General features: G+C 36.0%; 1 pseudogene; it reads left to right on the top strand.

Annotated features, from left to right (window-relative positions):
- The first annotated feature begins 2,274 nt into the window (after nucleotides 1-2,274).
- Nucleotides 2,275-22,895, top strand: LOC141519207 (major centromere autoantigen B-like; annotated as a pseudogene).
- Nucleotides 22,896-23,317: the final 422 nt, after the last annotated feature.

Here is a 23,317-nt window from a genome sequence, read left to right as displayed (position 1 = left end):
GTGTCATTCTACTCTATTTGCTGAGGAAAGAAATTTGAAACACAGAGAAAAATATTCTAGATGAGAAAACCACATTTTGTGAGAAAGAGTTGAAGAATATTAAAATGTTTTTCCCTAAAAGAAAACATGTGCATGATAGCATTACTCAAATATTTAAATCTTTGTCATTTGAATGAAGGATTAGATTTATTAATATAAATATTAACACCAGTAGCACTAGTTTAAATGTTAAATATCTAAAAAAAAATAAAAGGATATGTCAGTTTTTCCAATTGTCCAATGACATATCTTGGTTTGAGAGTGAATCCTTTACCTTGGTATTCCCTTCCTTAAGTTGAAGTAATATAGAACAATTACATGGATTTTTGGAAGATTTTTTTTCTCTCTGGTAAATCTTTATGATAATGATAGGCCAGTGATAAATTAGAAAATAAAAAATATAAAAATTATGATTTTACAAGATTTTCATGAAAAAAATTTAGTTAGACTAAACAATAACAATGCATTTCAAAGGTCCAGGCTTCCTAAATAAGCATTTAATAGTTGTATTTAATCATTCTACAGTAAACAAAATAAAAAGGACTTTTGTTTTATCAATGACTTGTACCACAGCAAAAGGTGGAGGAATAGGTTTGGTCAGAAATCAACAAATCATTAAATATGCAATAATTTATTAAGCATATAGAACATGTCAAACATTGTACTTGACACTAAGCAAGTAAGGAGAAATACTAAATAATCCCTGCCCTCAAAGAGTTTACATTCAATAAGTTAGTATTAGACATAACTATATAGAGACAGATAAACAAATAGATGGATAGATGAATGAATTGATATAGTAATAGGCAATAGAGAGATAGATACACATATTGCTATATATATATGTATGTATATATGTATATGTATATATATATATATATATATATATATATATATATATATATATATGCACATCTATATGTATCTACTAAAAGGAAGGTATTTTCTTTCCTCATCCCTTTCAGTTTCTTTTACGTTTTATCTTCCTTCATTTTATTAAGAGTAACCTAAGGTTAGAAGCTGTCTTTTACCCTTCTTTTTATTCTCAGGGCTTAGCATAATTATTGATGTATAAACATCAGTAGTCATGAGGACCTGAGTTTAAATCTGGCCTCAGACATTGACACTTACAGCCTGTGTGACCCTGAACAAAACTAGTCATCCTGGGCCATATCTGGCCCAGAAGGTTCTGGAAGGGAGAATGAGGTTTATGACTCAGCACAACTCACCTTACTAAAATCCAATTCATTTTCATGTCATGACATCATATCATGACACTGCATCCCTGATATAAGGATCTTTTTTAAAGTTTTTATAAGGCAATGAGGTGAAGTGACTTGACCCCAGTCACAGGGCTAGGTAATTATTAATTGTCTGAGGCTGGATTTGAACTCAGGTCCTCCTGATTCCAGGGTTATTGCTCTATCCACTGTGCCATCTAAGTGCTCTCATCATGGTCTTCTTAAAGAATGATGTACAACCATCATCAGAAGACACTTAAATGTTTATTGACTGAATGAATATATATATATATATATATATATATATATATATAAACAAAAACATATATGTATGTGCACATGTATATATATATATATATGTATATATATATACATATATATATATATATATATACATCCATAAAAGACTTCTTATAGAAGGTTTTTCATCAACCAAATCTTGAATGAAAATAGAATTAATAAGTTGAGATGAGGAGGTAGCAATCCACTCGAGATATGGGACAGGCATAAGCCAGGAGTAAGAAACAGAAATAGTAGGTGGGATTGTAGTGTGTGTGATGTGGAGTGGTAAATAATAAGGTTAAAAGTCTGGGTAGGTGGACAGATCATGAAGGACTTCAGGTGATAAAGAAGTTCATTTTTGATTGATTAGTTAATAACAAGCCACTGAAATTTATTGAATAAAGAGTGAGGTGATTGGATATATGCTTTAGGCTATTCACTTTAATAGCTATTTGGAGGAAAGCTTGAATTCACCAGACAACTCTTAAAAAACTAAAGTTTATAATCATAATATCAATATAATTTGAGAGAACTCTTTTCCTCAGCTTATTTGGTGATTCTCTATGGTTTGCTTGTGAAAACAGATGAGGGTCATACCAGGGAGATATAAATTACTTGTGATTTGAACTGTTAGAGAGGACACCCACAATGAGAGAATCACATTGACCATTTGAATATATAATTTGGATAATCAAGATAAAATTATACAACGATGATACATTCTATTAATGTGCATGATTATTTCTTCAGCAGGTATAACTATGCCCTTTTTACAAATTAGTTTAAGTGCCTTTCTAAACTATTACTTATCTATAATAGTTTTCAGTTCTGGAAGTTATTGTTGTAATTTGATTTGTGGAGATTTCTTCAACATTTTTATAAAGATTTTGGTACCAGAGTAACAAATATCTATCCACTCATGCACAAACCTGTCTTGATATAGTTCACTTTCAGAAAGTCTTGATGTTGTTTTTTTCTCATCCACTAGAAGTGTTAAATGAATTGACCTTACAGGTTTCATTTGGATGGACCTGTGACAGTTGTGTTAGCAGAAGGGTTTTCAGGCATGACAACACATCTGTGTATTTCCATGTATCAGAGAACTTGAAAAATCAACTTTTGGGTTTTTTAAAATTGTAGTTAACTCAACTTTTCTAACTTTTTATTTTCCTGACAGCTGTTTTGACATATCCCTAAGCAATAATAAATATATCTATACATAACATTTTGTTAATATCCTTCTGTGGAAGCATATTTATGATCTATTATTTTTAAGGGATTTATTATTTTTTCCTTTCAGGAGACTATGACTTTTCTGTAGATTTAAACACACCTAGGATGGAACGAAAGCTATGACAGCTTTTGCCCACAGAGGGAATGACCCAAAATAAAGATGAATTATAAGCATTATAAGTGAAAAAGTATGTTTCTGTAGAATTTGTTCCACAAATTTGCTTTCAGGAATGGTGCAACAACTTTTCCACCTATTCTGACATGAATTTCACATAACTTAAGTATGACTTCAAATAGGTAATGGGCAATAATTCCATTTGGGTGAGATATTGCTGGAATGGCAAAATAAAACACATCCTTTGTCTTCACAGACTAGAGGGAAGATTATCAACCAATCAACCAATGAACATTCATTAAAAACATTCTATAACTCAAATACATTTTTAGATGCCAAGATACCTTCTCACTTTGGCTTCAGGGGAAAATGAATACTAGCAAAATAAGAAATCAATATGAAATCAAGTCCAGGGTTGGAGGCCTAGAGATTTCAAGGCTTTCAGAGGTCACTAATTCCAATATATACCACACAACATTGTGATTGAAGGGGAAACTGAGCATCAGAGAATTGAAGGGACCTAGATGTTCAGCTCACCCTCCTGGCTGCCCCTACAGTCCCAGGGATCAGACCGTGCTTGAATTATCTATTTTGAAAAGATGACCCCAGTGGTGCAAATAGTTGACATACATCACATTTTCTATGATATGAAGGTTCAGAAATCTTCCACACCAGAAGAAATAAAAAAAAATAGAAAAGTTTTCTTGTCTTAGTGCTAACAAGAAATCCATCATTGTGGAAGTTGAGGGGATGACCATCAATTGGGAATGGCTGAACAAATTATGGTACATGAATATTATGGAATACTATTATTCTGTAAGAAATCATAAATGGTTGGACTCTAAAGAAGCATGGAATGAATGACCAGATCTGATGCTGTGCTTAGTGAAGGGAGAAGAACCAGGAGAACAATGTACACAATAAGAACAACATTATGAGATGATCAACCTTGATGGACACAGCTCCTCTCAGTAGTTCAGAGAACTAGGATAACCCTATTAAATATGCTATGGGCAATACCATTCCTATCCAGAGGATGAAAAACAAAATAAAACAAAACAAAAAACAAACAAAAAGACCCTTTCAGAATCTGATGAATACTGCATTCACTTTTTAAAAATATCTCTTATGTATTTCTTTCCCATAATCCAATTCTTCATACTGAAAATGACTAATCTGGGAACAACTTTAACACAAATGTGTATGTGCAATATTAACCTGACAGTTTGCCACTGAAGGGAGAGGAGTGGAAGGGAGGGTGGAAGTAAATTTTGTAACTTAAAAATATACATAGGCATATGGATGAATGTTGAAGAGCTTTCATAACATGTATTTGGAAAAAAAATAAAATATCAATAAAAAATAAGAATAAAAGAAATCCATCCTTGTAAAGAAGGAAAAGAAATCTTATTGGGAGAGCCTTTCTAACATTTTGGGGAATGTTTCCTGAAAAAAAGGATTGCTGCTATGTTTTATATGATGCACATTTTGAAGCAAGGGATTTAAGAACTGATTTTTTTTCTATGGGGACCAAAACTAGTACCTATCAAAAGTATAATGGCCCATGGGAACTCCAAGGATAAAATCATAAGAAAATTTCCAGGCATTTAGCACCATTGTAAAGCAAATGAACAAGAAGATCTCAACTAGGCTTGTGTTGCTCAGAAACTAGGAGGGTCCTTAATTGTAGTTTTTCAAGACTCCTATGTAGAGGATCAATGAATGCCATAATTTGAAAAACTTCCATGTTTACTGTATCTTATTCCTTAAATATATAAAGCAAATATACTCATCCACTGTTTTTACTGAGGGGAGCTGTCTTGTTCAAAATTAAGCTAAGTATCATAAAAAAACTGGTAAAAAAATAACATTAAATCTAAAGTCTAAAATTTCATTGATTATAAATTAAATTTTTACTGAATGATGGTCAATCTGGCAAGTTAACATTAAGATTATTGTTTAAGCTCAGAGCTTTTAATTATACAATTAAATAAAAAAGTGGCTATAAGCATAGAATGAAGAATTAATAGATTAATAATTATGTAATAACAGAATTAATTAATAATTAATAAGTTAATTTCATAATGTCAGTTGTTATTTTCTCTCCTTGGATTATCATATTGTTCATAACCTAAAACAAGTAAGGTCCTTAAAAAAATCCTTCCCTGAGATATAAATGCATATGGGCATTAAAGTTTTGAATTAAGGGAAAGCATTTCTTCAAAAATTCAAAAAACCAATACTAATTCACAAAATAGACACTGATTAGGAGGGCTAAGATTCCAAAGGCTTTGAAGTCTTTTTCAGGTCTCCACCTAAGAGATTGTGGGTGATCTCATCCAGTCACAGTTGAGAAGTGTCCTTATATTTAAATTCATTTTAGAATTCTTCTTTATATTTAAGAACCTGTAAGAGGGCATTTAGGTGGCACAGTGGAAAGAACACCAGTCTTGAAGTCAGGAGACCTTGAGCTCAAATGCAGCCTCAAACACTTAATGATTGCATAGCTGTGTGACCTTGAGCTGGTCACTTAACACCACTGCCTTAAATAAATAAAAATTATTTTTAAAAAACATGTGGCAAATGTCACAATGCTTTCTTCAGAGTTCGAGACCTCAGATTGATGTTCATGAATAGATGAAGGAAGAATCTTGGAATCTCAGACATTTGAAGGTCTTATGAGCACTTTGAGAGTGATCTCACTTAGGTCCTGTCAGCTCCCAAGGCCTCAGCTTCCCCTTTAGTATTCTGAAGGCTATGTTTTCCAAAATTGCTTTAAGTATTTTTACTGACTTTATCTAAGAATCTGTTGGTAATTCCATACAAGTCCTTTTAGTTGTCTTAGCCTCAGGTCCCCTTAGGGTAATTAGAAAGGACAAATGTTCAAAATACCTTGTTACTTCTACAACTAGGAGTCTGTTGGTGATTTAAATCCTGTCTCATTTATCTAGACCTCAGTTTCCCCTTCTAACAAAGAGAGAGATGTGATGTATTTTGGATCCAAAATCCACCAAAAGTCTTTTCAACTCTAGGCCTATGATCCTATGCTTGATCTCTCATGGGTTTCTTCATTTTCCTAGCCTCTAATTTCCACTGAAGTCACAGTGAGAAGATGTCTTGACCTTTTCAAGGTTTCTTCAGGTTATTATGCCTAAATTTCCCTGGCAGTCACAGGATGAAGTACATTGGTATATCTGAAGGCTTTTTCCACAGTATTACCTTAAAATCATTTTTTTTTCAAACAAGTCTCTTAAGGTTCCAACAAACTATCATTCTTCTTAATAATCAGAAGACCTTGGAGTCAGAAACCTCTAAAGGTACTGTCACCTTTATCCTTAAGAGCCTATGAACGTGCTCATGCTTGAACCTTGAGATTCACTGGCTTCAAGTTTCCTGCAGTCACAGTTGAAGGATATCCCAAAGTCTAAGTCCTCTGAAAGCTTAGTCTCCTGTTAATCTAAGATCCTGGGGGTGATGTCACAAGGATCATTTTCAGACCTTAGTCCTCAGTTTTTCCTTCAATCAAGGGGGAGGAGCAGTTTCATGAACTCTTTAAATCATTGGTCATTTTTATACATATAGCCAGAGTGATGTTGCAATGCTTCCTTCAACATTCTAGGACTCAGGTTAGCCTTCATGAACAATTGAAGGAGGGGTCTCTTAAAATCTCTGGCCTTTGAATGCCTTATGAATTATGATTTTTTTTTCCTATGGGGACCAAAACTAGCACCTATCAAAAGTATAATGGCCCATGGGAGCTCCAAGGATAAAATCAGAAGAAAATTTCCAGGCATTTAGCACCGTTGTAAAGCAAATGAACAAGAGGATCTAGTCTGAGCATCCTGTCAATGTGGAACTAAGAAGCTTGTAAAAGACTGAATGTTGAAAACTTTTTTTGCATGTAATTGTAAATATCTTTTTTTTAAAAAAGAAAGACAGAGGGGCTGATTTGATATGAAATATATTGTGTACTAAGTGTTAACTATATAGTAAGATGAACAGCTCTGAATAGCAATTCTCAGCAATATAACAACCCAAGAGAAATCTGAAGGTCTTGTGAGATGGAACAGATGTCTAAACACAGAATGGAGCATTCTTTATTTTTTTATTGCATAATTCAAATACTATTATTCAATAAGAAATGATGAGCAGTTTTTTTAGGGAAAAAATGGAAAGATGTACTCTAACTGATGCAAAGTGAAGTGAGCAGAACCAGTAAAACATTGCACAAAACATTGGGTTAAGATCAACTATGATAAGACTTAGCTCTTTTCAACAATACAATGATCCAAGACAATTTCAGGAGTCTCAGGGAAATTCTATCCATTTCCAGAGAAAGAACTATAGAGTCTGAATTCAAATCAAAGCATACTTTTAAAATTTTGTTTGTATCTTTTCTCCTATTTTTCTCCTTTTGTTCTGATTCTTCTTTCATAGCATGACTAATATGGAAATGTGTATAACATAATTGTTTGTTATGTTGAAAAATATTTTTCTATGTTATTGGAAAAAATAAAGTAATAATAAAAAAGAAATAACTTTGTTCACTAGTCTATTAAATATCAACAATAATTCAGATATTAAAAACTGTCTGTATTACTTTGAGTTACTCCATTTACATGAATATTATAATTTAATAGTTCTGTAATTCATCAAGTTATAACTTCCTTTGCAGGTGCCAAGCAAAATCTGACTTCAGTCTTTCTAGGCTTTTATGAAGTTCCATTCTTTATGATTTCTTTTTTCTCTTTTGTAAATTTTCTTTTATTTTTCCAATTACAAGCAATGATAGTGACTTTCTTCAATTAACTTCCATGGTAGACCCAAGATGGTGGTATGAAGGTAGCATGCTCTCAAAACTTTTCAAAATATAATGTCAAATGAAGCCTCTACACAAATATTATAAAGTTACAGATCCCACCAGGAACTGATTGAAACAAATTTTCAACTGAAGACATCATGAAGGACGTTCAGATAAGGTCTGTCTCTTCCTGGGAAAAAGGGAAGTAAAGTCCAGTTAGGTAGGAGAATAGGAAAGCCAGTAGGAGACTTTTAGCCATAGTGCATCTCAGGTTCCAGCAGTTAGATTCTAAATCGGCAGGGAGAATCCCAATCCCAGATGAAATCTGAGCCCTGGGAACACTAGGACAAATGACAGAACTGGGTTGGGGTCAAAACACTGCATAGGCAGGACCTGGACATAATCTCTAATGAGGCAAAACCTTGGCTATATAAGCAACATCTTGAACTGTAATAAGCCAGGGATCAGTTCTCAGCTCCTGCATAAAAAGCTCAGCTCTATATTCCCCAAACCGCAGGAGCAGAGTTCAACAATCAAAATGAGCAGAAAAAGTAAAAGAACACTAACCATAGAAAGCTATTATGCATAAAGAAATGATAAAGCCATCTCAGAAGAAAGCAATGATAAATTACATAGATTAGAAAACTTGAAGGAATCTATGAAATGGCCTCAAATCCAAAGCCTCATAGAAAAAACTTTAAAAAAGATTTAAAAACCCACAGAAGAGAGGAAGAAGAAAAATGGAATAAAAAGAAATGAGAGTTATGGCCAAAAAATTATGATGAAAGACATCAATTGCTTTAAAAATAAAAAGACAAAAAAAAAAGACCAACCAGAAAAAGTATGCAACTCTTTAAATAATTAAATCAGCTAACTGGAAAAAGAATGCAGCTATTCTTTTTGTTTGTTTGTTTGTTTTTAGGTTTTTGGGAGGCAAATGGGGTTAAGTGGCTTGCCTAAGGCCACACAGCTAGGTAATTATTAAGTGTCTGAGACCAGATTTGAACCCAGGTACTCCTGACTCCAGGGCTGGTGCTTCATCCACTATGCCACCTAGCTGCCCCTTATGGTCTGACTCCAAGGCCGGTTCTTTATCCACTACGCCACCTAGCCGCCTGGGAATGCAACTATTCTAAAACTCAAATGGACCAGCTGGAAAGACAATGCAACTCAGCAAAATATAAAATTAACCAACTCTAAAAGTAAACACAAAAGCTAACTGAAGAAAATAAAACCCTAAAAATTAGAATTGGACAAATGGAAAGTAATGATTCTATGATGTTATCTATGAGATTCCATCCAGAAAAATCAAAAGGCTGAAAAAAAATGCTCCAAATTATTATTCATTCGAGAAATGCAAATAGAAGCAACTATAAGGTAGCATCTCATTCCTATCTGATTGGCCAATATGCCACAAAAGGGAAAATGATCAATGTTGGAGAGGTTGTGATAGGATTGGAACAATAATTCATCACTGGTGGAGTTGTGCACTAATCCAACCATGCTGGAGAGCAGTATGGAACTGTGCTCAAAGAGCAATAAAACTGAAATTATACCCATTGACCCAGCAATACCTAAACCTATATCCAGAAGAAATTTAAAAAATGGGAAATGTTTCACATATTCTAAAATATTTATAGAGGTAAAGAATTGAAAATTAAAGGCATGACCATCAGTTGGAGAATGGCTGAACAAATAATGGTATATGAATATTTGAAGTACTATTTTTCTATTGGAAGCAATGAATGTTTGGATTTTAGAGAAAAATGGAAAGAATTACATGAACTGATGCTGAGCAAAGGGAGGAGAACCAACAGAACATTGTACACATTAACAATAACATTGTGAATTGATGAGCTATGATGGATGTAGCTGGAAAGCCCAACCCTGTAGACCTATTATAGACAATGCCATCCACATCCAAAGGATAAAACAAAATAAAATAAACAAAACCCCCACAGAATCTGAATGAATCCTTTGTTCACTTTTGAAAAATTTCTCATGTTTTTCCTTCCTATCCTATGGTTTGCATTCTTTTTCCTTAGTCCTAATTCTACATACACAAAATTAATAATTTGCAAACATGTTAAATACAAATCTATAAGTAAAATGTTCACTAGATGGTTTGATGCTTTGGGCAAGGGAGTATGGAAAAGGAGGGTAACTATGTTTCACAGTGAATAAGGCACTGACTTTGGAGTCAGGAGGACAGGAGTTTGAATCCAGTCTCAGACACTTGCCATTTACTAGCTGTGTGACCTTGGGCAAGTCACTTAATCCTGATTGCCTGATATCCAGGACCATTTCCAGTCCTGCTGATTCATATCTTGCAATTGGATTCAGATAGCTCTGGAGGAGAAAGTGAGATTGGTAATTTAGCACAGTATCTTTCAGTCACATCCAATTCATGTATTTGTCATGACATAACTTCCCAGATATCATGATCTTTTTAGTGAATAGACAACATTAACTTATAAATATGCAAGTGCTTGAATTTTGGAAACTTTCAAAACACGTGATTGGAAAAAATAAAATATTAATCAAAAAAGCTCTATCATATGTGTGTCTGTGTGTGTGTGTGTGTTTAATATTGATGTTACTTCATTTCCTATGGTACTTTTAGGAAGATTCAGTTTACTAAATTATTCAATTTGCCATATTTTTGCTTCTACTTTGTCTGAGATCAGAATTGCTGCCCTCCATTTCTTTTTAATTCAGGTGAAGCATAAAATATTCTGCTCCACCCTTTACCTTTACTCTCCATGTATCTTTCTGCTTCAAACTTTCTGCTTCATATTTCCTGTAAAAAGAAAAGACATATTGGTTTTTTTGGTTTTGGTTTTGGGTTGGTTTTTTTTTTTTTTTTTTTTTTTTGGTGTTTAATGCACTCTACTATCGGCTTCCTTTTATGGGGGAATAACTATTTCCCTATATCCCTCCTTTGTTGTTTGAGTTTTTCTCTTTCCTTTTATCTCTTCTCATCAGTGTTTTGCTTTGTACTCCTACCTCTGTCATTCTTCACTTACTTTTATCACCAAATTCCTTTTTCCTCTCCCTTTTTCCTTTCATTCCTTTTTTTCTTCATTTTTTCTCTTTCTTTTCTCTTCCCTTCTACCAGGTCATTCTTTTCTTTACTTTCCACTGTCCACCCCCTGTTTTTTGTAGGGTTTGAAAAACTTCTAAACCCAATTAGAAATGAATGTCAACACAGTGGATAGAGCACTGGCCTTGGAATCAGTAAGACGGGAGGTAGAATTCAGCCTCTGAATAGACTTCCAGGGCAAAGTCAAGATGATGGTGAAGCTAACAAGTTCCAAAGATACATAAAGCCTCTACTCTGACACTCACACTACAGATCTCACCGAGAAAAAGAGAATACTCAAATAACTTTTCAACTGAAGAAATCATGGAGGATCTTCAGTGAAGGTCTATCTCTTTGGGGGAAAAGGTGAGGAAAAGTCCAGGAGGTGAGAGAGCAGGGAAAGCCAGCAAGAGACTTTTAGCCACAATGAAATCCAGGCCTCAACAGTTTGATAATAACAGAGGTTCTGTCATCTGGATAGCAAGCCAGCAGGGAGAATCCCAAACCCAAACAAAATCTGAATCTAGAAACACCATGGTAAAAGACAGCACTGTGTCAGGAACAGTCCTCTATTAAGTCGGAACCTGGACATAAAGGTAGGAAAAAAAAACTCAGCAAAAGTAAGACTTGGACTGCACAGGCAATATCTTGGCTAACAACAAGCCAGGGATCACGCTCCAGTCCCAGCAAAATAAAAAATTGGGAACTATTCTCCACTATACCCTAAGAGCAGAACTACAACAACGAAGATGATCAAAAAAGCTAAAAGAGCTCTCACTATAGAAAAATACTTCATAGACAAAGATGACAGCAATACCACATCTTAAGAAGAAAACTGTGAAACATCAGTCACAGGGGAAGTATCAAAACACTCTATAAAATGGATTCAAATACAAAAGTTCATCGAAAAGCTTAAAGAAAAATTTAAAAACCAAAGAAGAAAGGAAGAAGAAAAATGGAAAAAATAAATGAAGGTCATGCAGGAAAATTGTGACAAGTTGAACAGAGAAGTCAACACCTTTAAAAAGTAAAAACAAGAGGTAATTGAAGAAATTAAAATCCTAAAAATTAGAATTGAACAGTTAGAAATCAATGAAGCTGCAAGACTACAAGATTCTATGAAACAAAATAAAATGGCTGAAAAAATTTGAAGATAAAGTAAAGTTCCTTCTAGGGAAAACAAATGACCCAGAAAACAGATACAGGAAAGACAATCTACGAATCATTGGACTACTAGAAAGCCTGGACCAACAGAAGAACCTGGAAAATATCATGCAGGAAATTATGAGGGAAAACTGCCTCAAACTACTTGAATAAGATAATAAGAATATAACAGTTGAAAGAGTCCACGGAACTTCTCCAAAAAATAGGCCCCCGGATAAAAACTCCAAGGGCTGTAACAGTCAAATTCCAAAACGCTCAAATAAAAGAGAGAATATTGCAAACAGCAAAAGGAAACAATTTAAATACAAAGGGAACACAATCAGACAATCAGACTAACAGAGGACCTATCAGCCTTAACATTTAAAGGGTCAGAACAACTGGAATAACATATTTTGGAGAGCTATTGATCTGGGATTACAACTCAGAATGTACTACCCTACAAAATTCACCTTATATTGTCAGGAAAAAGGTGGATATTCAATGAAATGCAGTACTTCCAGAATTTCCCAACTCAAAGACCAGAATTGAACAGAGAAGACTGAAGAGTTATATAAAAAAAGGTAAATGAAAAAGGGTATTAAAAAAAGAAAACTCTTTTAAACAAATGTTGGTCCCTACTTCTCTAAGGATAATTAGAGGGAAGAATATAATTGAAGAGAATGAACCTAAGGGATATAGGTTTGATTAGATCTTGTCTCTCAATTGATGAGGTCCAAGATCACATCACTAAGTTTGAGATAAAATACCCAGAAAAAAGCAAGAGTGTCAACTTTAATTTAAGTATCTCAGAACACCCTGACTGGCTTTAATCACAAGGTGTTAAGCATCTTTCTAATGAGGGCATCATGAGCTCTGAGGACCTGAGACAGTCTCTGTTACTTTACAATCATTTGTAAAGTTCTCAGTGAGACCTCCAGAGCCTCCTAGTACTTAAAGATCTTCAAAATACTTTCAGTTAATTAGATCAGGATGCTTGACTTAACAAAGGGTTAAGTACCCCGGGTGGTGGGGGAGGGGTAAAGTGGGAAAGAAATTAGGTCGGGGGAGGGGCACAAATAGTTCAAGAAATGATATGGCCGTGGAGGATGTTTTTGTCTTGAAAAGAGGTTTATGTGTACTTGAAAGAGACTAGAAAAGAGGGTAAGGTAAAAAAAAGATTATATTTATAATTTGATGCAATTTGAGACAATGCTGCATGTCAAACGATCAAGTAAACAATCTGTGATGATATTTTGATAACAATAGGAACTTATCAAGCATATTAGAGCATCAAGGGAAGAGGCACAAAGATTTATAATTTTAGAGGGAAAGAAAGGAGAATCTGAATGCTATGTAAATTCTATTCAATAGATTTAGACCAGTGAGGAAATAAGATACTTTCCCACTTGGGTTTAAAAACCTAACAATCTACAGGGAAGAGGGGACTGGGGAAAAGGGAAGATAAGGAAAAAGGAACTGATAAAAGGGAAGAAAAGGTATAAGTGAAAATAAACTGAAATTTAAATTAAAAAATTAAATCAAAGGTGAATGGTAGTAACATTTTGGTGAGGAGGAATAAGAGAAAAGAGATGAATATAAATGAAGATGGCATAGAGGGAAATACAGAATTAGTAATTGTAACTGTAAATGTGAATAGGATGAATTGTCCAATAAAATGGAAACAGAGCAGAATAGATTAAAAAAAAACAGAATCCTATTGTTTACAAGAAACACATTTGAAGTTGAAAGATACACAGAGTATAGGTAAAAGGTTGGAGCAAAATATACTATGCCTCAGCTGAAGAAAAAAATATCTGGGATAGCAATTCTTACCTCAGTCATATTAAAAGCAAAAATCAAAATCATTAAAAGGGTTAAGGAAGGGACCTACATCTTCCTAAAAGGCACCAATATGAATGAAGCTATATCGTTACTAAATATTTATGCACCTATTGGGATAGCTTCCAGATTACTAGAAGAAAACTTGAATTATTTACAAGGAGAAATAGACAGCAAAACTTTAACAATGGGAGACCTCAACCTCCCTCTCTCAGAAACTAACATCAAAATTAACAAGAAGGAAGTTAAGAAGGTGGATGAAATCTTTAAAAAAAACTTAGATATGACAGACTTCAGGAGAAAATTTGATGGGGACAGAAAAGAATATACCCTTTTTCTTGGCAGTACATGTTACCTTCACAAATCTGACCATGTACTAAGGCACAAAAACATAAAATAAAATGTAGAAAGGCAGAAATAATAAATGCACACTTCTCAGCTCATGATGTAATACAAGTTATATGTGTGTGGAATAAAAATCTACTTTAAAAAAACCTAGAGACTCCTCTGAGTAAAAAGGAAAGTTTATTTTGGCTTTTCTCAAAAAAAAAAAGGGCACTCCCAAGTCTCACAAAAATAGTGCTCTGAGGTAACAGTCAAGCAAGATTATATGGCTTAGCATGGTTCCTCCCTCCCTAACCCCCTCTCTTCCAACCTGATTGGTTAAGATTTTCAGAGTTACAATCTTTACATGAAAAATCTACCCAGCAACAAAGAGAAGAATAAAAGGTTTTCATAAAATATTACCTCACCATCCAGATGGCAAGGGTATCAGAAGAAGATTTCTAATGACCTTCTGTTAATGTCTGAGTATGCAAAGTCTTCTAAGGGACTCTACTAGCATTTACCAAATAAGAAAAGACAGGCTACTGTTCTCACAATCCATTATCAAATAGGTGGCTAACTATGACCTCAAAGTCTCTTCTCTGGAAGTATTCCACTATTTCCCTCCCTAACAGAATCAATGCAAGGTCTTTCTGGAAATAGTCCACTGTTTCACTCCCTAGCAGAATCGGGAGGGTCTCTGACTGGTAATCAAGACCTCTCAGAAAATCAAGGAAGAGATAAATAAAATAGAAAAAAAAAACAAAAAACACTGATCTCATAAATAAATCTAAGAGTTGGTTTTATGAAAAAGTCAATAAAATAGATAAAACTTTGGTTAATCTGATTTTCAAAAAGAGAGAAGATAACCAAATAACCAGTATCAAAAATGAAAAGTATGAACTAACCACCGAAGAGGAGGAAATTAAACAGATAATTAGGAGCTGCTTTGCCAAACTGTATGCCAATAAATTGGACAACTTGAGTCAAATGAATGAACATTTACAAAAAAATACATACTACCCAGATTAACAGAAGAGTAAATAAATTACTTAAGTAACCACATTTCAGAAAAAGAAATTGAAGGAACCATTGATAAACTCCCTAAGAAAATGTATCACCCTTACTACTCAATATAGTAATGCTAGCAGTAGCAATGAGAGAAGTAAAAGAAATTGAAGAAATCAGAATAGGCAATGAGGAAGCAAATCTTTCACTCTTTGCAGATGGTTTGATGATATACCTAAAGAACCCAAGAAAATCATCTAAAAAACTACTTGAAGCAATTAACAAATTCAGCAAAATAGCAAGATATAAAATAAACCCACATAAATCATCAGTATTTCTATATATATGAACAACAAAGTCAAAGAATAAGTGAAAGAATGAGAAAATAAAAAATAAAATAAAATTTAAAATAACTGTGGCTAAAATTAAATATTTGGGAATCGATCTCCCAAGACAAATCCAGAAATTGTATGAATACAATTATAAAGCTCTCCACAACCAAATAAAGTTAGTTCTAAATATTTGGGTAAATGTCAAATGCTCATGGTTAGGTTGAACTAATGTAATAAAAATGACAATTCTACCCCAATTAAACTGGTTCTTCAGTGGCTACCAAACAAATACTTTAGTGAGCTAAAAAAAAATAGTAACAAAATTCATCTGGAGTTACAAAAGGGCAGGAATAGCAAGGGAACTGATGAAAAAATATAAAGGAAAGTGGCCTAACAGATCTTAAACTATAATGTAAAGTGGCAATCATGAAGACTTCCTGGTACTGGTTAAGAAATAGAGTAATAGAACAATGAATTGGGATAGGTTCAAAAAAAAACAGTAAATGACTTCAGTAATCTCCTCTTTGACAAACCCAAAGACATCAGCCTCTGGGATAAGAACTCACTATTTGACAAAAATTGTTGGGAAAACTGGTATGGCAAAAGTAGACATACATCCACATCTCATACCCTATACCAAAATAAGGCCAAAATGGGTACAGGATTTAGACATAATGAGTGTTACCATACATAAATTAGTAGACAAAAATATATTCTATCTATCTGATCTATAGGAAAGGGATAGATTTATGACCAAGGCAGAATTAGAGCACATTGTGGACAGTAAAATGAATGATTTTTTAATATAATAAATTAAAATGTTTTTCCACTAATAAAATAAATGCTGCCAAAATATGAAGAAAAGTGGAAAGCTGGGAAACAATCTTCACAACCAGGAGTTCTGATAAAGGTCTCAATTCTAAAATATATAGGGAATTGCATAAATTTATAAGATCAGAAGTCATTCCCCAATTGATAAATGGTCAAAGGATATGAACAGTTTTCAAAAGAAGAAATCAAAGCTATATTATAAGAATATGGAAAAAACACTACAAATCACTATTGATTAGAGAAATGAAAATTAAAACAACAATAAGGTATCATCTCACACCTATTAAATTAGCCCAGATGAGAAAAAGAGAAGATGATGAATCTTTTAAAGGTTGTGGGAGGACTGGGACATTGATGCATTTAATGATTGTGGAGTTGTGAATAGGTCCAACGTTTCTGGAGAGCAATATGTAACTATGCCCAAAGAGCAATAAAACTGTTCATACCCTTTGAACTAGCAATTCCAATTCAAGGACTATATCTAGAATAAAGTGTAAAAAATGGAACAAGTCCTACATGTTCCAAAATATTCATAGCAATCTTTTTGTAGTGGCAGGGAATTGAAAATTGAGGGGATGTCCATCAATTGGGGAATGGTTAAACAAGTTATGGTACATGAATACTATGTAATATTATTTTTTGATAAAAAATAACAAATGGCCTGACTCTGGAGAAGCATGGATTGATTTATAGGATCTGATGCTGAGAGAAGGGAGTAGAGCCAAGAGAACAATTTATACATCGACATTGTGAGATGAACAACCTTGATGGAAACAACCTCTTTCAGCAATCCAGAGAGCTAGGACAACTGTATTTGACAGATTATGGACTATATTATCCCCAAACAAAGGAAGAAAAACAAAACAAAACAAAATTCACAGGAAAAAAATAAAACACCCCTACCAAATCTGATGAACACTTTCTAAAAATTATCTCTTATGCATCTCTTTCCCTTAATCTTAGATCCTCATGCCAAAAACTACTAATTTGTAAATATGTTTAACATAATATATATGCATATGTTTAACATAATATATATACATATGTGTGTGTGTGTGTGTGTGTAATATGCTAACCTGACCATTCCCAACTGAGAGAAGGAGGAGTGGGAAGGGAGGGTGGAGGTAAACTTTGTAACTTGGAAATAATACATGTAAAATTGGAGGAAAATAAATTTATAAAAAGAAAAAAAATGAATGTCATTCCATCTTGGAGCCAAGTTGGTTGAGAATGAGATTTACACACTGTTCACACCCTCCTTTTTTTCCCTCTACTCAATTATTTCCTTTGAGTCATGTGATGCCATTATTCCTCTGCTTCTGCCTTCTCTCAAAACAATTCTTTTCGTGTCCTATTTTGTAATCATTCCCTTTCTCAAAGTACATTCCTTTTAACTGTCCTGATTGAAGTACAATTCTCAAGAATTATATACATCTTTATAATCAAGTTATACCCATGCCCTCTTTCCAAGTACAGTCACTCCAACTGTGCTAATAGAAATGCAATCCTCAAGAGCTAAATTTTGATTACATCATAGTCAATTTATGCTCCACTCTCCATTTTAGTATTCTCCTTTCAACAATACTTAAGGGGGCAGCTAGGTGGCGCAGTGGATAGAGCACCGGCCCTGGAGTCAGAAGTACCTGAGTTAAAATCCGGCCTCACACACTTAATAATTACCTAGCTGTCTGGCCTTGGGCAAGCCACTTAGCTCCATTGCCTTGCAAAAACCTTTTAAAAAAAAAAAAAAAAAAAAAAAAAAAAAAAAAAGTCAGAAAGAAAACAAGTCAACAGTACTTAAAATCATACAATTCTCAAGATTTACAAGTATTGTTTTCCTGTATAGGTATAGTTATAGTTTAGTCTTAATAACTACACAGTTACACTCCCTTTTATCCATGAGAGAGAGAGAGACCTTTTCCTGAAGTTCCAGCAAGATAGCTCACTGAGAATTTGCTTCACTGTTTTGTTTAGTTCTGTTTTTAAATGAAAGTTTATTTTCCAAATTACATGTAAAGATAGTTTTCAATAATCACTTTTTAAAAGATTTTGTGTTTTACTTTTTTCCCTTTCTCTGTTCACTCCTTTTACCTCTACACAGAGTAAACTAATATAGATCATACATGTATAATTTTGCTAAAGATTTCCACATCTATCAAATTAAGAAAGAATAAGAACAAAAAAACAAAATATAAAGCAAATTGTAAAAATTTATAATAGTATTCTTTGGTCTATGTTCAGACTCCTTAGCTTCTTCTCTGAATGTGGATGGTATTTTCTATCTCAACTCTGTTAGAATTGTTTGATAAATCATTGTACTGTTGGGAAGGGCAAGACTTATATCATAGTTGATTATGAAACAATGTTGCCGTTAATGAATACAATCTTCTTCTGGTTCTGTTCACCCCATTCAGCATAATTTACTACAAGTCTTTCCAGATTTTTCTAAAGTCTGGCAGCTCACGATTTCTCATAGAACAACAGTATTCCATCATATAAATACAGCAAAATTTGTTCATCCATTCCCCAATTGATGGTCATTCCCTAAATTTCCAATTCTAAGGCAATTATAACAAGAACTGTTATAAATAATTTGATTTGTATATATAGGTTTTTTTAAATTTTTTTCTTATGATCTCTTTGTGGTACAGATGTAGTAGTAGCTTTGTTGGATCAAAGGGAATGTACAGTTTTATTGTTTTTTTTTTCTGTATAGCTCCAAATTGCTTTCCAGTAAGGTTAGACCAGTTCACAATCCCACAACAATGCATTAATGTCCAAGTTTTTCCACACCCCCAGGAACAATGATCATTTTCCTTTTTTCTCATATTGGTCAATATGACAGTTGTGAGGTGAAAACTCAGAGTTGTTTTAATTTGCCTTTCTTTAATGAATAATGATTTAGAGCTTTTCTTCAGATGACTATAGAGAAATTTGATTTCCCCATCTGAAAACTACCTGTTCATATCCTTTGAACATTTATCAATTGGGATTGCATTCTTGTATTCTTATAAATTTGACTCAGTTCACTATATATATATATTTTGAAATGAGTCCTTTAACCAGAATCAAGAGTTTAAAAATTGTTTCTCAAATTTCTGCATTTCTTTTAATCTTGGTTACCTTGGTTTTATTTGTGTATTTTTTTAATTTAATGTAAACAAAATTATTCTTTTTGCATATTATAATATTCTCTATCCCTTCTTTAGTATTAAACTCCTTGACTTTCCATAAATTATTCCATGTTTCTCCTAATTGACCTATAGTATCACCCTTTATGTCTAAATCCTGCTCACATTTGGACCAGATCTTGGTACAGCATGTGAGAAGTTGGTCTATACCTAGTTACTGCTAGACTATTTTTTCAATTTTTCACAACAGTTTTTGTTAAAATGTGTTAAAATTTTATTAAAATTCCAGAAGTTAGCCTTTGACTTTATCAGACAGTAGATTGCTATAGTTTTTTTAGTGTTGATTTTTTGTATCTAATTTATATTATTAATCAACCAATTCATTTCTTAGTCTATACAACCAGTTTTGATGAATGTTGATTTGAAGTACATTAACTTTGCTATTGATAAGTCACCCTTTTTTTATTAATGTCCTAGATATTTCTGAACTTTTGTTCCTCCATATGAATTTTTTAAAATAAAAGAAAGATTTTATGTATTTTGACTTTTAAAATTTTTCCCCTAATCTTACTTCCCTCCCCCACCCCCTACAGAAGGCAGTCTGTTAGGCATTACATTGTTTCCATGGTAAACATTGATATAAGTTGAAAGTGATGAGAGAAAATTTCATATCCTTAAGGAAGTACAAGAGATAGCAAAATTACATTAGATAAACTAAGAGTTTATATAGAATTGGAACGAATTGTTCCGATGGCTGCTGGCGCTGGTGGGAGGAGCTGCTGCCCGCGCTGGCCAAGGGCTACGCCTCGCAGGACTTCTTCCACGCCACAGAGACCTGCCTCTGGTACAACTTCCTCCCGAACCAGGCCCCCGCGCTGGCGGGCGAGGCCCACCCCAGTCCTCGCTGGGGCACCGAGCGCCTGGCCGTGCTGCTGTGTGCCAACACCGACGGCAGTGAGAAGCTGCCCCCGATGGTGGTGGGCAAGCTGGCCAAGCCCCCTGGCGCCGCGCGAGCCGGCCTGCCCTGCGACTACAACGCTAACGCCAAGGGCGGCGTGACGACCCCCAAGCTGGCAGGTACCTGAAGGCCCTGGACGTGCGCATGGCCGACGAGTCCCGCAGCTGGCCGCCGGCCCGCCGCCCTGGCCCTGGACATCTCCGACCTGCACCATGTCCAGGTGGCCTTCTTCCCCACTGACATGCTGCAGCCGCTGGAGCGTGGCGTGGTCCAGCAGGTCAAGGGCCACTACCGCCAGGCGCTGCTGCTCAAGGCCATGGCCGCGCTGGAGGACCACGACCGGGCTGCCTCACCGAGGCCCTGCACTTTGTGGCCGCCGCCTGGGAGGCTGTGGAGCCGGCCGACATCTCCGCCTGCTTCCCCGAGGCCAGCTTCGGGGGAGGCCCCGGGCCGGACCTGGACGTGCGGGTCCAGAGCGAGGACGAGGAGGAGGAGCAGGGGGGCAAAGAGGAGGTTGGAGGAGGGCGAGGAAGGGGAGGAGGAGGAGGAGGAGGAAGAAGAAGAGGAGAGCTCCTCGGAGGGGCTGGAGGCGGATGACTGGTCCCAAGGCGGCGGGGGGCCCGGCGGGAGCTTTGTGGGCTACGGAGCCCAGTACGAGCAGGGCGGCCCCGCGGTCCAGCTCCTGGAGGCCAGGTAGGACTCCGAGTCGGAGAGCAACGAGGACGACAACTACGACAAGGACAATGACAACGACGACGATGACGACGACGAAGTGCCTGTGCCCAGTTTTGAGGAGGCCATGGCCTACTTTGCCATGGTCAAGCGGTACCTGACCTCTTTCCCCATCGATGACCATGTCCAGAGCCACATTCTCCACCTGGAGCAGCATCTGGTCCACATGACCAGAAAGAACCACACCAGACAGACGTCAGCCCGAGCCCTGGAACACCAGAATTTGGCTTGACCAGCTCTTTTTTTTGGGGGGGGGAGCCCTGGACACTGGCTGTGGTGCATCCAAGTCCTGACATGTATGGGATTTCCAGGGAGGCTCTTTCAGGGACCAGGTGGTGGTGGTGGTGGGGAACCTTTGCCAACATCAGGGTTTTAACTCCCTTAGGTAAATGCCCTACACCCCTGCACCTCTTGGGAACCGGGCAAGGCCTGTTTCTACCTGGGGCGCTACCCCCTCCTCCCTCCCCACCTCTTCCCTACCTCCTTCCCCAGTGTTAGGATGCCTGCTGTGATTGGCAGGGTGGTGCATAGGGTGGAGAGGGTCCCTTATGAGCAGGTCCTACCCCAAAGTGCCCTACAAATACTGCCTAGCGAGGTCCCATCTGCAGGGACAGCTGGTGGGGGAAGGGGATCAGGTGGAAGACATTTTGCTTGGTGGGTAGGAGGGTGCCAGTCTGCAGGCCTCCTTCCCCTATACCCTTGGTTGCTCACCTTTCACACTGCATGGAGATTCCGCCCTAAGGAAAGGCGGCTTAGAGGGGCCTGGAGAGGTGGCCCCTGAGAAAGCACTTAAGATACAGCATGGCAGCAGGCCCAGAGCTGCAAACCTTCACCAAGCCTGCCTGCCAGGGAATCATTTTTTTTAAGTGCCCATACGGCTCCCTCAGCTTTTGAGAGAAGCACAGTTCCCCCCCTCCCCCTCCCAGGAGTTGGTTTTCCATTTGCCCTCTGCTAGGTTTTTTTCCAAACCAAGGGCTTATTTCTTCTTGCTCCTTGTCTCTCTTGGAGGGCCCCCTGGCCCGCTGCTGCAGGAGATACTGGATGAGTCCCAAGCATTCTCTTTTCTTGAGGTGTGAGGGGACAAGGTGGGGGGGGGGGCTCTTTTTCCCTCTTGGGTACTATCAGGATCCCAAAGCTGCCACATCTTTCCTAGTTCCCCATGCTCCCCCACTCTTCTCCCTCTGTATGGTACCTTCCCTAAAACTGTTGCAAATTGATGGAGATGGGGAGGTGTCATTACCTGCAGGGAGGGTGGTGGTGGTCCCTGGTTGCATGGAACTACTCTCCAGCTATTTCTTTTCCTAGTCTGAATTCAATAAACCCTTCTGATCCCCTTTTGCTGGGGGTTGGGTGTTTTGACAGCTGAAAAAAAAAAGTTTGATAGAATTTCCTTGGTGAATCTAGCTGACCCTGGAGAATTTTTCTTAGGGAATTCAATAATGGCATATTGAATTTCTTTTTTTGAGATTGGGTTATTTGGGCTTTTCATTTCCTCTTCATTTACCTGGGTGCCTTATATTTTTGTTTTTGTTTTGTTTGTTTTTTTTTGTAAAGAAATGGGTCAAGTAAATTGCCCAAGATCACACAACTAGGTAATTATTAAGTTCCTGAGACAAGATTTTAACTCAGTTCCTCCTGACTCCAGGGCCCATGTTCTATCCACTTTGCTGCCTAGCTGACCTGGCAACTTATATTTTTGTAAATATTTCACTTAGATTGACAAGTTTATTGGCATAGAGTAGGGCAATAATTCTTATTTATTACTTTTATTTCCTCCACATTGGTGGGGAATTCACCTTTTTCATTTATGATACTAGCAATTTGTTTCTCTTCTTTTTTTAATAAAATTGACCAGAGGTTTATCAATTTTATTGTTTTTCCATAAAACTAACTCTTCATTTTATTTATTAGTTCAATAGTTTTCTTTCTTTTGATTTTATTAATTTATATTTTAACTTTTAGAATTTCTAATTTGGTATTTATTGAGTTTTTTTAATTTGTTCTTTCTCCAATTTTTTTGGTTTCATATATAGTTCACTGATTTTCTCTTTCTCTAATTTAATTACATAACCATTCAATGATATACTATATGCCCTGACAGCTGCCTTGAGTGAATCCCATAGGATTCAGTATTTTTTAAATTATTGTCATTATCTAGCATGAAATAATAAATTCTTTCTATAATTGTTATTTGATCCACTCATACTTTTAACATGTTGTTATTAC

Source organism: Macrotis lagotis, chromosome 3 (genome assembly GCF_037893015.1).
Source record: "Macrotis lagotis isolate mMagLag1 chromosome 3, bilby.v1.9.chrom.fasta, whole genome shotgun sequence".
NCBI lineage: Eukaryota > Metazoa > Chordata > Mammalia > Peramelemorphia > Peramelidae > Macrotis > Macrotis lagotis.
Note: the sequence above shows the minus strand (reverse complement) of the source record. Positions and strands in the feature narration are given on the sequence as shown.